Source organism: Clarias gariepinus, chromosome 28, assembly GCF_024256425.1.
Source record: "Clarias gariepinus isolate MV-2021 ecotype Netherlands chromosome 28, CGAR_prim_01v2, whole genome shotgun sequence".
In the NCBI taxonomy this organism is placed as follows: Eukaryota; Metazoa; Chordata; class Actinopteri; order Siluriformes; family Clariidae; genus Clarias; species Clarias gariepinus.
Genome location: NC_071127.1, coordinates 4,446,290 through 4,462,033, shown reverse-complemented (window position 1 = coordinate 4,462,033; position 15,744 = coordinate 4,446,290). Strand labels below are relative to the sequence as shown.

General features: G+C 42.0%; 1 protein-coding gene across 1 annotated transcript in view; it reads left to right on the top strand.

The window, feature by feature from the left end:
* Positions 1-15,744, top strand: part of LOC128515593 (NACHT, LRR and PYD domains-containing protein 3-like) — a 252,939-nt gene that overhangs the window by 100,656 nt on the left and 136,539 nt on the right. The window lies entirely within an intron of this gene.

Below are 15,744 nucleotides of genomic sequence, written 5' to 3'. Positions count from 1 at the left end.
GAGTCGGGGGCTGGTTATCTCCGCCTTTGGCACCCAGACTGTCCACTACAGGAATAACACTGCTCTTACACTCTCTAACCCTCTCTAAAGTCTGGATGCGCTCCTCTAACGCTGATATCTTCTCCGTCAGAGTGCTCACTAACACACACCTATCACAAATAAAATTACCACTAACGACGGAGGAAGAATGTCTAAACATCCTGCACTCTACACACTGAACGAGCTGAATATTAGACATGATATAGTACCTGAGTCGGAGTTGTTGTTGTTTGGAGCTGAATTCCGTTTGTTGTTTTTAGACAAAGAAACTCGCGCGTTCTCCAAAAAGCGCAGAAAAAGGCGAAGCCAAATAGTATGAGATGTAAAAACTAGTTGCTATTAATATTATTTGCGTTTAACATGATCACACTACCCAGAATTCACAGCAGATCCACAGTGCAGCCATCTGAAGGTAGTTACTGTAAACTGCTGTATATACGTACACTCCAGTTTCTATCACAGTTGGGTTGACAACGATCTAAAATGCAGATTAAAATTAACACCTGTGTGCTGTGCTTGATGTAAGTCACACTCGTGTCTAACACCATTCAGAAGCACAGTGTGTGTGTACTGGTGGTGTGATTTTATATTAATTAAAATAAATAAATAAAACTATATAATATACATTGTAGTTATGTCTCTGCAGGGTCTCACTAAAATGCCGATGTGTCCCAGTCAGAGTGAGAGTTTAACACCCTGTGGTAGTGATATTGCAGTCGTTGGATATGTTGCCATTACAGAGAAAAATAAATGTAATACAATTTTAAGTGTTTTGTGTCGACACTGCCTGTTCATTATTGTGAAGCCTATATAGCGATATGTCTTATATTATATTAGTGTATTGTCTCATGACTACTGTTTACTTTTTAACTGCACTTATTAAGGACATCTTTTCACAATGTACAGAATCTGGGATTTTTGTCAGGTGATGTCTGTGTTAGTTATTATTTTCATGAATACTCACTACATATATTAGATATGAATGTTCAGTGACTAAAACACTAGGACATAGTAACTTACTGCTTTTCTGAGGGCGCGGTCTCATTCTCTGTCTCCAGATCAGGGCTCTCCATGTTTGAATATTAGTGTATGTACAGAGAGCTCATGGACACACTGCTGAATCCTGAAGGTGCTGATCCACCACCACCGATCCTGATCACCTTCTATAGAGGGACTATCGAGAGCATCACTGTCTGGTTTGGGAATTGTGCCATATCGGACCGCAAAACCCTACAGCGGATAGTAAGGACAGCGGAGAAGATCATTGGGGTCTCTCTTCCCTCCATTGAAGACATCTACACCACACGCTGCATCCGCAAAGCCAACAGCATTGTGGCTGATCGGACACACCCCTCTCACACACACTTCACACTCCTGCCATCTGAAAAAAGGTACCGAAGCATTCGGGCACACACATCCAGACTGTGCAACAGCTTTTTTCCACAAGCCATCCGTCTCCTCAACAAAAAGGGACTGAACTGATAAACACACACACACACACACACACACACACACACACACAAACATTATCACTCAGCTTAACTCAACTACATCAATACATCAAAACACTGAGACTGGACTGACTAATCAACACAAGCGCAGACACACTGACCCACACAAACTATCGTACACACATCTGTAAATGCCTCACTGTTTATCTCTTCTGCACAATATTCATTACTTTTTGCACAAATATCAATTCTTGCTGCTATGTTTTACTACCTCAACACCATATTTTATGTTCTGATATGTCGTTGTTGTCGCACTGTCACTTTGTTGTTGCTTGTTTTGCACATTTGCACGTGCACTTTATGTTGTTGTCTGTTGTCTGGAAAAAAACCTGTAGATAGTCTTTTAGTTAGTTAGTCTTTAGTTAGTTTTTTTGTTAATTTATGTTGTAATTTATGTTAGGAATATCTGTCTTGTCTCTGCTAGCCAGCTAACTAGGCCTCCTAGCTGGCTAGTTTAGCTTCTCTGTTAATTTATGTTGTAAGTTTATGTTGCATGTAGCACCTTGGTCCTGGAGGAACGTTGTTTCGTTTCACTGTGTACTAACTGTATATGGTTGAAGTGACAATAAAGCCTACTTGAACTTGAACTTGAACTCTACTGCTGGAATAAATTACATTCCTAAACACACAACATCAATCATGCCATTAATAAATATCTACTTGTTTTAAGGAAATTGTATTTAGTCAGATATAATCACAGCAGAGGGATTATGAGTGTTATGCAGTGTGTCATGTCATGCAGGAGCAGAGAGAGAGAGAGAGAGAGAGAGATTTCTGTTTGTGTAATATATAGAGAAAATATGATGTAACTCGGGTAAATTCTGAGTCTACATGTTCTGAATATTTAGGGGTAAAAGGCAGGTGAAAAGGGTTAAACATATGGAGGACTAAACATGACAATTATGAATAAATAAATGTGTGAATAAGTAAATAAATAAATAAATAAATACAATATACCCAGGAAAATTGCTATATGTATTTCTTCTTTTGAAAATAAATATATGTAAAAATGTGGAAAATCTAAAATAGATAAATAAAGAATTGTGACGAGGCAAAGATAAATAAATGAAGAAATGTGGAAATTCAGAAATAAATAAATCTTGAAATATGTTAATAAACAAAAGTAGGAATACATTTAGCAATTTTCCAGGGTATATTGTATTTATTCATATATTTACTTATTTATTCATACATTTATTTATTTATAATTATGCCATGTTTATGTCCGAGTCATAAGTCGTTCAGGGAATCGACGCTTTGATTCAACTCATTCGAATGAACTCTGAATCGAAAAGGCAAAAAATGAAAAAGAAATGTTTTAAACATCTAAAATTAAATTATTTAGGGAAATTCTTGATGTTTTGTTGTTCTGAAGTCACACTACAAGTCCACGTTAATAGTCAAAAAACAGAATAAAAGTTCTTACTAATAATAATCTCTTATTACGTCATATTTTTATCTTAATGTGACACAGATCTGATTTTATAAATACTCGCCGTCCCCCAAAGCAGAATTCAAAGCAATCAGATTTTTTAAAATGCATTTCACACGTACGGAGCCCGTAAGGGACATTAAGGAGGAGAAAAATTCGTTAAAAGAAAAAAAAAACTGGAGAGAGAAAAAAACGCAACATAGGAGGAAAATAAATCGAGATCACGTGACTCATATTTCCGGCGCCAAAATACGAAAAGGGCCAAACTCCGAGGACATACTGAATGCCTTTATATTTTAGGCCAAGCTGAATGTAAAACTCAGCTACTCAGTATTTCTCTCCATGCATGTTTAACAATATCCGAGTATTATTTTCGCCCACCCAATGCTTCTTCTTCTTTTATTTGTTTAGCGGTTGGCAGCCAGCTTTTAGGCGAATTACTGACCCCCGCTGGACTGGATCGATAATACATGGACGAGGATCAAGCTTTTAGGAGCATTGCTGCCACCTGCTGGACTAAATCAGCAACGCTAAAGAGTCAAGTTTTGCGAGAACAATACTGGATTTATTTATTTACTTTTTTTTTTTTTTTTTTTCAAAACTCTGAAATAAAATATATAGAGTATATATAGTCAGTCGTTATTTAAAACATAGAGGTCAGTTGTTCTGGAATAATACTTGATTTACAATTGAATGTTTATGTAAGAACTGTTGCAGAACAGCTGACATTCATGTCTTAAAATAACTACTGGCTGTTGTTGCTGGAAATTAATCATTAAAAATCATCGCTCTGTCCCCAGACGGTTTCTGATTGGGTGACTCTGTGGATGTTTACACCACATGCTTTACATTAATCAGCGGAAAGAGGTAACACACATATGTGGGAGGGGTGTCCAAGTCAAACCAGGACTTGTGGTAAAATTTCTGGTGAATGAAGGTATAAAAGTGATTGACATTTACAGAAGACTTCAGGCAAAGTACGGTGATGAGATTCTCAAATATTTGACTGGTGTGGACGTTTTAAAGAAGGCCATAAAGGACGATCCTGGCCGAGGTGGCTCAGAGCCCACTGCAGTCATTCAGTGTACATTCAGTGAGTGGAACGCGGGAAACTTGTCACCATTTCAGATGTGAATCAGACAGGCAGGACAATCATGTCTAGGTCATACTGAGAAAACTTTCTAGTTTCATGATACCAAAGCACTAATGAAACACTGGGATAAGTGCATTAGTGTAGCAGGATATTATATGAAGAAATAAAGGGAGATTTTACACTCAGGTGTGTTCTGTTATTCTGCACAATCAAAAGTCCTGGTTTGACTCGAACACACCACGTCTATAGACAGTGGAAGACAGAGACTGCAGTAGCTGTGATTTCCTTTACAGAGATGATTTAGAGTCCACGTGTGCAGTGTGAAATCTCAGGGTTAGCATTAGTGCTGTAGCTCATAGTGACTAGAAGCTAACCTGGACCCTGAAACACACTCATCGTTTACAGCTTTAATAATACACAGATTAATAAATAAACCAGGAGTTTTCTTACAGACGTCTGAGACAGATCTTACTGTGTGTGTGTGTGCGTGTCAGCTCTACAGGTTTCCCCATCTCTCTGGTGGAGAAAAGTGGCCCAGCTCACTCACAGTACTGTCTCTCACTGAGGGGGAACATCAGCTTGTAGGGCAGACGCACATTCTCCTGCAACACACACACACACACACACACACACACACACACACACACACATAAACACACACAAACACACACACACAACAATTAACACACCGTGTCATGGCTTCAGATAGCAAAAAGAAGACTGTACCTCCTGTGTGTGTCAACTTAGGCGGGTTAGCGAAACGCATGTGATGGAGGAAGGGGGCAGAATGGGGTTAAAGGGCGCCAGCTTAGCTCCTGAGGGACTCTGATGCTTCACCTTCATATACTGAGAGAAAAAAAAAGTCAGTATAAGCCTTCAGAGGTGTGTATCTTGAGGTCATCTGATGTGTTCAGCATGGACACCACAATGACCAGGACATCCGGTCTCCCAGGAGGACACGCACTCCGTCTTTATCATACGCAGTCACACAAAGAGCCTTACCTACACACACACGCGCGCGCACTTATACATGCATATATACACCTGACATAGAGATGATGTTTAGTGTGTTATACTGATTATACTGACTGGTTTTGATGGAGTCGAGGGGGACATGCAGATTGCTGAGAGACGCCTCAGAGCGCACAGGGGTTCCCTGTAGAGAGTGCAGGGGCGAGCCGGGCGTGGTGGAGCTGATAAACGGATTGGAGGGGAGTGAGGAGGGTGCGGAGAACCCCACACCAACGGCTATGATGGGTGGAGCTGAGACACTACAGAATGAAAAGCACTTCTATAACAGCCAGCAGTTAAACTCACACACAGACACACGCACACAGACACACACACAGACACACACACACACACACTTATTATCAGTATAAAAACCTGATAGATAAATAATACCATGTTCTAAATAATAAATAAAGGCATAAAAAGAGATCATTTGAACAGTTTTGTGATCAATGCATTTGACATTACACAGGAACTGACATGGATTTGCTCTCAATAGAATCATTTCAGTACACATTTTTATTGTGCCCGGCCAAAAAAAGTCACACTCTAATATTTCATTTGACCGCTGGGCTGACCGAAGGCCTTTCTCAGTCTTCTCAGAAAGAAGAGACGCTGTTGGGATTTCTTGTGTAGGGAGCTGGTGTTGAGGGACCAGCTGAGGTCCTTCTCTAGGTGGACAAACAGGAATTTGATGCTTTCGACGATTCCCACAGAGGAGCCGTTGATGCTCAGCGGAGAATGGTCGCCTCATGTTCTCCTAAAGTCAACAACCATCTCCTTTGTCTTGTCAACATTTAGAGACAGGTTGTTGTCTTTACACCAGTCCGTTAGCCTCTGCACTTCCTCTCTGTATGCTGACTCGTCGTTCTTGCTAATGAGACCCACCACGGTCGTGTCATCAGCGAACTACACAGTCGTGAGTCAGCAGTGTGAATAGCAGAGGACTGAGCACGCAGCCTTGTGGGGCCCCAGTGCTCAGTGTGGTGGTGCTGGAGGTGCAGTTTCCGATCCGTACTGACTCAGCCTACCAGTCAGAAAGTCCATGAGCCAGTTGCAGAGGGAGGTGTTCAGGCCCAACAGGTTCAGCTTCCCAATCAGTTGTTGGGGGATGATAGTGTTGAATGCTGAGCTGAAATCTATGTACAGCATTCAAACATATGTGTCCTTCTTGTCCAAGTGTGTGAGGGCAAGATGTAGTGTAGTGGAGTGCGCCGGGGATGTTTGCGTATGGTTGTGGGGTTGTTTGTGTAAACAAGATCTAGCATGTTTTTCCCTCTCGTTGCAAAGTCCACATATTGATGGAATCTAGGAAGCACTGACTTGAGATTTGCATGGTTGAAATCTCCAGCAACAATAAACAGCATCCATAAATCTCCTCTTTGGTCTTCCTCTAGACCTCCTGCCTGGCAGTTCAAACCTCAGCATCCTTCTACCAATATATTCACCATCTCTTCTCTGAACATGTCCAAACCACCTCAATCTGGTCTCTCTGACTTTATCTCCAAAACATCTAACATAGGTTGTCCCTCTGATAAACTCATTCTTAATCCTATCCATCCTTGTCACTCCCAAAGAGAACCTCAACATCTTCAGCTCTGCTACCTCCAGCTCTGCCTCCTGTTTCTAAGCCATAAAGCATCACTGGTCTCACCACTTTCCTGTACACCTTTCCTTTCATCCTTGCTGATACTCTTTTATCGCACAACACACCTGCAACTTTTCTCCACCCATTCCAACCTGCCTGTTTCCGCCTCTTCACCTCCTTTCCGCACTCTCCGTTGCTCTGGACCGTTGCCCCTAAGTACTTAAAGTCCTGCACCTTCTTTACCTCTGCTCCCTGTATCCTCACCGTTCCTCTTGGGTTCCTCTCATTCACAAACATGTATTCCGTCTTTCTGCGGCTAACCTTCATTCCTTTACTTTCAGAACATACCTCCACCTCTCCAAATTTTCTTCCACCTGTTCCCTGCTCTCGCTACAAAGCACAATATCATCTGCAAACATCATGGTCCATGGAGACTTCTGTCTAACCTCATCTGTCATCCTGTCCATCACCAGAGCAAACAAAAATGGGCTAAGAGCCGATCCTTGCTGCAGACCCACCTCCACCTTTAACTCTTCTGTCACACATACAGCACATCTCACCACTGTCTTACAGCTCTCATACATGTCCTGCACCACTCTAACATACTTCTCTGCCACTCCAGACTTCCTCATACAAAACCACAGCTCCTCTCTTGGCACCCTGTCGTACGCCTTCTCTAAATCTACAAAGACACAATGCAACTCTTTATTACCTTCTCTGCACTTCTCCATCAGCATCCTCAAAGCAAATACTGCATCTAATGTACTCTTTCTTGGCATGAAACCATATTGCTCACCTATGCCCTTAACCTACCTTCCACTACTATTTCCCACAGCATCATTGTATTGCTCATTAGCTTTATGCCTCTGTAATTGCCACAGCTCTGCACATCTTCCTTGTTCTTAAAAATCTGCACCAATACACCTCTCCTCCATTCTTCTCACTCTCCAAGATCTTGTTAAACAAACTAGTCAGAAACTCGACTGCCACCCCTCTTAAGCACTTCCATACCTCCACAGGTCCTGTATGTCATCAGGACCAACAGCCTTTCCACTCTTCATCCTCTTCCTGCTCCTCAACAGTCACCTCTTCTACTCTTTGTTCTCTTTTGTTTTCCTCATTCATCAACTCTTTAAAGTACTCCTTCCATCTTCCTATTACCCTCCTGGCATCTGTCAGTGTCATGCACACTCAAGCCGCGACCGGCACTAGGACCCGGAAGTAATGCGGTCGCGAACCAGGAAGTATAAAAGGAGTAAACAAACTACAGTACAACGCTCAGTCATTGAGTTGCCCGATGTTGCCTCGTTTGCGGTCATCTAACTGTGAGTACTCACCTTTTTGGCTTTGCTTTCTTGCTGAGTGTGTATTTATAGGACGCGGGTTAGATTGTGTCTTTCCCTTGCTCCCCAATCGTGAGAGTCCTTAGACTAACTGCGTGATTATCCTGCCTATTCGTGTCACTCCGCGTTTGGGTTTACCAGTCACGCTACACAGGGCTAACCGCTAAAGCTACGTCTTCTGGTCATCTCAGGTTAGTTCTTGACAGTTAGTACATTTTCATCTCTATCTTTAATCACTCTAACCTGCTGCACATCCTTCCCATCTCTATCTTTCTGCCTCGCCAACCTGTACAGATCCACCTCACCCTCCTTACTATCTAATCTAGCATACAAGTCCTCATATGCTCTTTGTTTGGCCTTTGCCACCTCTACTTTCACCTTACGCTGCATCTCCCTGTACTCCTGTCTACTCTCTTCTGTCCTCTCAGAGTCCCACTTCTTCTTAGCTAGCCTCTTTCCCTGTATACACTCCTGGACTACCTCGTTCCACCACCAAGTCTCCTTGTCCACTTTTGCCTTACCTGATGATACACCTCCTGTCTCCCTGATCACATTGGCTGTAGTTGTCCAGTCAACTGAAAGCACCTCCTGACCACCCATAGCCTGTCTCAACTCCTCCCTGAAGACTACACAACATTCTTCCTTTCTCAGCTTCCACCACTTTGTCCTCTGCTCTGCCTTTGTCCTCTTCACCTTCTTCACCACCAGGGTTATTTTACACACCACCATTCTGTGTTGTCTGGCTACACTCTCTCCTACCAACACTTTGCAGTCACTAATCTCTTTCAGATTACAACGTCGACACACAATGTAGTCTAACTGAGTGCTTCTGCCTCCACCCTTATATGTCACCTTATGTTCCTGTCTCTTCTGGAAAAAAGTATTTCCTACTGCCATTTCCATCCTCTTTCCTCCATCCTCATCTGTCGTCCTTCTACATTCCTGTCCTGAAGACCAAACCTGCCCATCACATTTTCATCACCCCTGTTCCCTTCCCCAACATGTCCATTGAAGTCTGCACCAATCACCACTCTCTCACCTCTGGGGATGCTCTGCATCACTTCATCTAACTTACTCCAGAATGTCTCATCTTCTAACTCACATCCTACCTGTGGGGCATAGCCACTAACAACATTTAACCTCACGCCTTCAATATCCAGCTTCATACTCATCAACCTGCCTGATACTCTTTTCACCTCTAGAACATTCCTAACAAACTCCTCTTTCAGGATAACTCCTACTCCATTTCTTCTCCCCTCCACACCATGGTAAAACAATTTGAACCCTGATCCTAAGCTTCTAGCCTTGTTACCTTTCCACCTGGTCTCCTGGACGCACAGTATATCCACCTTCCTTCTTTGCATCATATCAACCAACTCTCTTGCCTTCCCTGTCATAGTCCCAACATTCAAAGTCCCTACTATCACTCCTAAACTCTTGCCTTTCCTTTTTTCTCTCTGCTTTCGTACATGCCTTCCTCCTCTTCTTTTTTGACCAACAGTAGCCCAATTTCCACCGGCACCCGTAGGTCAACAGCACCGGTGGCGGTCGTTGTTAACCCGGGCCACAACCGATCCGGTATGGAAATGGTATTTGTGATCATCATTGATTTGGCAAATGTTTTTACGTCGGAGGCCCTTCCTGACACAACCCTCTGCATTTGTCCAGACTTGGGCCTATGGTTGCATTAAAAGTTCTCTTTTCTTGATGCAGGACAGTAATTTGACAGTTCTGAAACAAAGTAACATCTTTGCCCTGACCACAGGATAAATCTTTTGATGTGATGTAAGAAATGAGAAGCTACTCACTGCATTAGTCAGGGTTAAATAACTTGTTGTTAGATGAAACATATTAACTGTAGTAATTGGAAGCCTCTTAATTATTTGTTAAATCCAGGTGGTGATTCTGTTTGGGCCAGACAGTGTTTATTCAGTAGAGTCACGGTCATTGTTTTCCCTAAAAATAATTTAGTTTAGGTCCCCAATTATCTTCAAACATCATCATCCTCATCATCATCACGGTCATCATAATAATTATCATAACCACCACCATCGTGTGCTCCTGTCCTGTAAACCTGTAACCTCTTATAGAGTTCAGGTCTCTAGCTGCCTCAAATGTGGGACATGAGGAATCAGGTACCTGTAAAGATGTCCACTGGTTGGACATGTCTTCCAGTTTGGGTCTGCTCTGTACCAGAGGAGGATCATTTAGCCCTGCAATCATAATAACAACAACTACAGTAATAAGAATAACAAGACTATACATCAGTAACAACATACAGTTATTGTCGGGTGTTTACTGTACATACACTTAGCTTGGAGTCATAAAAACTGATTTTTAACCACTTCTCAGATTTCATGTAAACAAACTATAGTTGTTGTGAGTCAATTAGGACATGAACTGTATCGTAACGGTTTTTGTATCGTTGCCGCGAAAGTTTTGCGTTTGTATTAGCGTTTAAATTACATATTTTTTTCATTTATACAATAATATTAATAGCAACTAGTTTTTACATCTCATACTATTTGGCTTCGCCTTTTTCTGCGCTTTTTGGAGAACGCGCGAGTTTCTTCTTCTAAGAACAACAAACGGAATTCAGCTCCAAACAACGAAAACTCTGACTCAGGTACGTTATTATGTCTAATATTCAGCTTGTTCAGTGTGTGGAGTGCAGGATGTTTAGACATTCTTCCTTTGTCGTTAGTGGTAATTTTATTTGTGATAGGTGTGTGTTAGTGAGCACTCTGACGGAGAAGATATCAGTGTTAGAGGAGCGCATCCAGACTTTAGAGAGGGTTAGAGAGTGTAAGAGCAGCGTTATTCCCGTAGCGGACAGTCTGGGTGCCGCAGGCGGAGATAACCAGCCCCCGACTCTGGCATTAGAGCCCTCACAGCGGGGCGAGTGGGTGACGACTCGGCGGCATACTCGTTCAGCCAAAGCTAACGCTAAGGCTAGCCCACCGGAGCACACCTCTTCTGCGCTTCACGCGTCCAACAGGTTTGCTCTCCTCAGTGATGCACCCACTGAGAAACCTGAAAGAGCTCTGGTTATAGGAGACTCTATAATGAGACATGTGAAATTAGCTAGACCTTTAGGGGCGCCAGCGGCAGTGGTTAGGTATATCCCAGGAGCCAGAGCACCGGACATAGCAGGTAATCTTAGGGCTCTAGGACAGCACAGGTTCTCCAAGATAGTAGTACATGCTGGAGCCAACGATATACGCCTTCGTCAGTCAGAGGTTAGTAAGAATAACTTTATAGAGGTGTTTAAATTAGCGAAGGCGATGTCCGATGGAGTAGTATGCTCTGGTCCCATCCCAATGAGACGTGGTGACATAACTTACAGCAGGTTATGGTCGCTGAACTGCTGGATGTCCAGGTGGTGCTCCGAAAACAACGTGGGCTTTATTGATAATTGGAAGACCTTTGAGGGCAAAGCTGGCCTGTTAGGGCGGGACGGTGTCCATCCCACTCGGGAAGGTGCTGCTCTCATTTCTTGCAGTATAGCTCATAGTCTTAGAAAAGGCCTAGTTAATCGGTGACAATCCAGAGCCCAGGCCAGGGAGCAGACAGACAGGCTAAACCAACCGTCTGCTAGCTGCATAGAGTCGTCACTCAGGGTTCACTGTATTGAGACTGTGTCTGTTCCCCGAGCTAAAAACAAATTTAGAAAGACTCAGAAAGTCTGTTTTAGTAATTTAATTAACATAAAGACCACAAACTTGAATCAGACTGAATGCGCAGCCGGCACCTCTGATCTGAAGCTAGGACTGTTAAATATTAGATCTCTCGCATCTAAAGCAGTTATACTTAATGAAATTATCACAGATCAGGAGTTTAATATACTCTGTTTAACAGAAACCTGGATTAAACAGGACGAGTATGTAGCTCTAAATGAAGCTAGTCCTCCTGGATACAGCTACATACACCAGCCTCGGTTAACTGGTAGAGGAGGAGGCGTCGCAGTTATTCACAATGATAATTTGACTATTGTACAAAAACACGGACACAAATTTAATTCATTTGAAATTCTTTATAGGAACATAAGTGGATTTAACTATATTAAGTCAGGTCAGTCGATCCCGCTAATTGTCATTTACAGACCTCCAGGGCCGTACTCGGAATTTCTTAGTGAATTTGCAGATTTCCTTTCAAACCTAGTCGTTTCTGTAGACAAAGTGTTAATTGCTGGAGATTTTAATATTCATTTTGAAAACCCAGAAGACCCTCTGAGAACAGCATTTATGTCCATACTGGACTCGGTAGGAGTAAATCAGTGTGTAGTAGGACCCACTCATAAAGCAGGTCACACTTTAGATTTAATAATATTATTCGGATTAAGTATAAGAAATTTATTCACAATTCCACTATCTGAAGTTATCTCAGATCACTATCTTGTCTCAATTCAAGTGCGCACAGCGCCGCGCTACCGTATGAAACGTACATTCACATCAACTACCAAACAGAATTTTATCAGTAATCTCCCAGAGTTCCCAACTTCGATTAGATCACCGTCTGACCCCACAGAACTCAATCAGGCGACTGAATATTTAGAGTCGACATTTCGCTATACCTTAGATAATGTAGCTCCAGTTAAAAGAAAAATTATTAGAGATAAGAAACTTGCTCCCTGGTATAACGATCACACGCGCACTTTAAAACAGACTGCTCGGAAATTAGAACGTAAATGGCGTCAAACTAAATTACTAGTATTTCAAATAGCATGGAAGGAGAGCATCCTGAACTATAGAAAAGCTCTTAGTGTAGCTAGATCAACATATCTCTCCACTCTTATAGAAAATAACAAAAATAATCCTAGATTCTTATTTAATGCTGTAGCCAAATTAACCAGAAATAAGACCACTGCAGATATCTCCACAACAACATCATGCAATAGTGAGGACTTCATAAACTTTTTTAATAATAAAATTGTAAATATTAGGCATAAAATTGAGGTTTTGAAACCGAACAATGTAATTGATGCAGATGTTAATCTAGCCATGTCAGATCAGAACCTAGAATACTTTACTCCCCTTGAAGAGAATGAACTAATTTCACTCATCTCTTCTTCAAATTCATCAACCTGTATATTAGATCCTGTACCGACACATTTTCTTAAACAGATAGTACCAGCAATAACAGAACCCCTGTTGAGAATAATTAATTCTTCACTCAGCATTGGTTATGTTCCAAAATCTTTTAAATTAGCAGTTATCAAACCAATAATTAAGAAACCTGACCTCGACCCCTGTCAGCTGTCCAGTTACAGGCCAATATCAAACCTCCCCTTTATCTCTAAGATTCTGGGAAAGATAGTAGCGGAGCATCTATGCTCATATATACATAGAAATGGCATACATGAACTGTATCAGTCAGGATTTAGGCCTCATCACAGTACAGAGACAGCACTCGTTAAAGTAGTAAATGACATTCTATTGGCTTCTGATCAGGGTTGTGTAACTATGCTTGTATTACTTGACCTCAGTGCAGCTTTTGACACCGTTGATCACGCTATTCTTCTTCACAGATTAGAAAATGTAGTAGGAATTAGGGGTACAGCCCTCTCCTGGCTCAAATCCTATCTGACCCATCATTATCAGTATGTAGACTTAAATGGTGATTATTCTGCATGTTCTCTAGTGGAGTTTGGCGTTCTGCAGGGTTCAATTTTAGGTCCACTGCTTTTTTCCCTTTACATGCTTCCTTTGGGCAACATAATCCGTAAGCATGGTATTAGTTTTCATTGTTATGCTGACGATACACAGTTATATGTCTCAGCAAAACCTGATGAGAAAAAACAGCTTACTAAAATTGAGCAATGTGTGCAGGACATAAGAAATTGGATGCTAATTAACTTCCTTCTGCTAAATCCGGATAAGACAGAAGTTCTAGTCATAGGACCGCATACAGCTAGGAGTAAAATTTTAGATCACACCGTAACTTTAGATGGCCTTTCTGTTCCATCAAATGCAACAGTGAAAGACCTTGGTGTGATTATTGATTCCAGCCTTTCATTCGAAGCACATGTAGATAATATTACCAGGATAGCATTTTTTCACCTTAGAAATATTGCCAGGATAAGAAATTTATTGTCGCTAAACGATGCAGAAAAACTAGTTCATGCTTTTATCACCTCTAGGCTGGACTATTGTAATGCCTTACTGTCTGGTTGTTCAGCTAGATGCATAAATAAGCTTCAGCTAGTCCAGAATGCAGCAGCGAGAGTCCTCACTAGAACCAGAAGATATGAGCACATCACCCCTATCTTATCTTCACTCCATTGGCTCCCTGTGAAATTTCGCATTGATTTTAAAATACTACTCTTGACATATAAAGCATTAAATGGTCTCGCGCCGCAGTACCTGAGCGAACTGCTAGTGTCTTACGATCCGGCTCGCCTACTTCGATCAAAGGATGCAGGCTGCTTGTCAGTACCGCGTATTATGAAAAATACAGCTGGGGGCAGAGCTTTTTCTTACAAAGCCCCAAAATTATGGAATAGTCTTCCAAATAGTGTTCGGGACTCAGACACAGTCTCAGTGTTTAAGTCCAGGCTAAAAACCTATTTATTTAGCCAAGCATTTTTATAAATAGATTTGCCATAGGTAAAGGAGCAGATCTGGGGACTCATGGATGTAGAGTATTATGGTGAACTGGTATGTTTGGATGCTGTCTTCCTCACTCTCATTGATCACTCAGGTTTGCTGACGGTGAGGTGATTGTTTGCTTTACATGTCAGAAAGCCCTCATGTTTGTGTTTCCTTCTGACTCTCCCTTTTAGTTATGCTGTCATAGTTAGTCCTGCCGGAGTCTCTGCTTGCACTCTACAGTTAATATACATTCACATTATACATTGTGTGACTGTGACCATACCTAACTGCCATCTCTCCTCTTCTTCTCTTCCCCCCCCCTCTTTCTCTTTCCTCTCTCCTCCTGTCTCCCCCTTTCACTATTTCCCTCTCTCTGTCGAGATACACATGTCGTTCCTGCGCTGCCAGTGATCCAGACTCCCTCTGCCCTCCGGACCTGTCTGACCCATCCTGGTGCCCCGCTTCTGGCTGAAGATCTCGTCACATGGATGCCCCGTGTGTCTCTCTGGGATGCGTCTGGTGTCTGGGAATGATTCTCTCTAGAAAATGGTTCTGGCCTTGACTGGTGTTGCCAACTGTTTCTCTGGGGACAGTTCGATAGTTCATGACTGGAACTTCTTACAAGTCTACCTGGGTCTTCAATAACTACCTGGACTCCATATTAACATCAATTAACATCAGCTATTATAGCTGAACTGCCTCCCACCCTACACACTGTATAAATGCAGATCATTTACTGCTTTCTGTTTCACCCAAATGAGGATGGGTTCCCTGTTGAGTCTGGTTCCTCTCAAGGTTTCTTCCTATTACCATCTCAGGGAGTTTTTCCTTGCCACTGTCACCCTCGGCTTGCTCACCAGGGACAAACTGACCATTTTGATTCATACAAATTCACATTTCATACAAACTTAAATAATTCTTTTGACTGTGTAAAGCTGCTTTGCGGCAATGAAAATTGCTAAAAGCGCTATACAAATAAAATTGAATTGAATTGAAAATTCAGTATTGTTTTTCCAAGTTCATGCAGAGAGAATGAGACGAGGCTGTTGGCCTGTTGTTTGTCCCATGTGCTATGATTGGATCTTTCCTAAAAAAAAAAACTGATGTGACGCAGCAGAAAAACACTAAGTACACTAA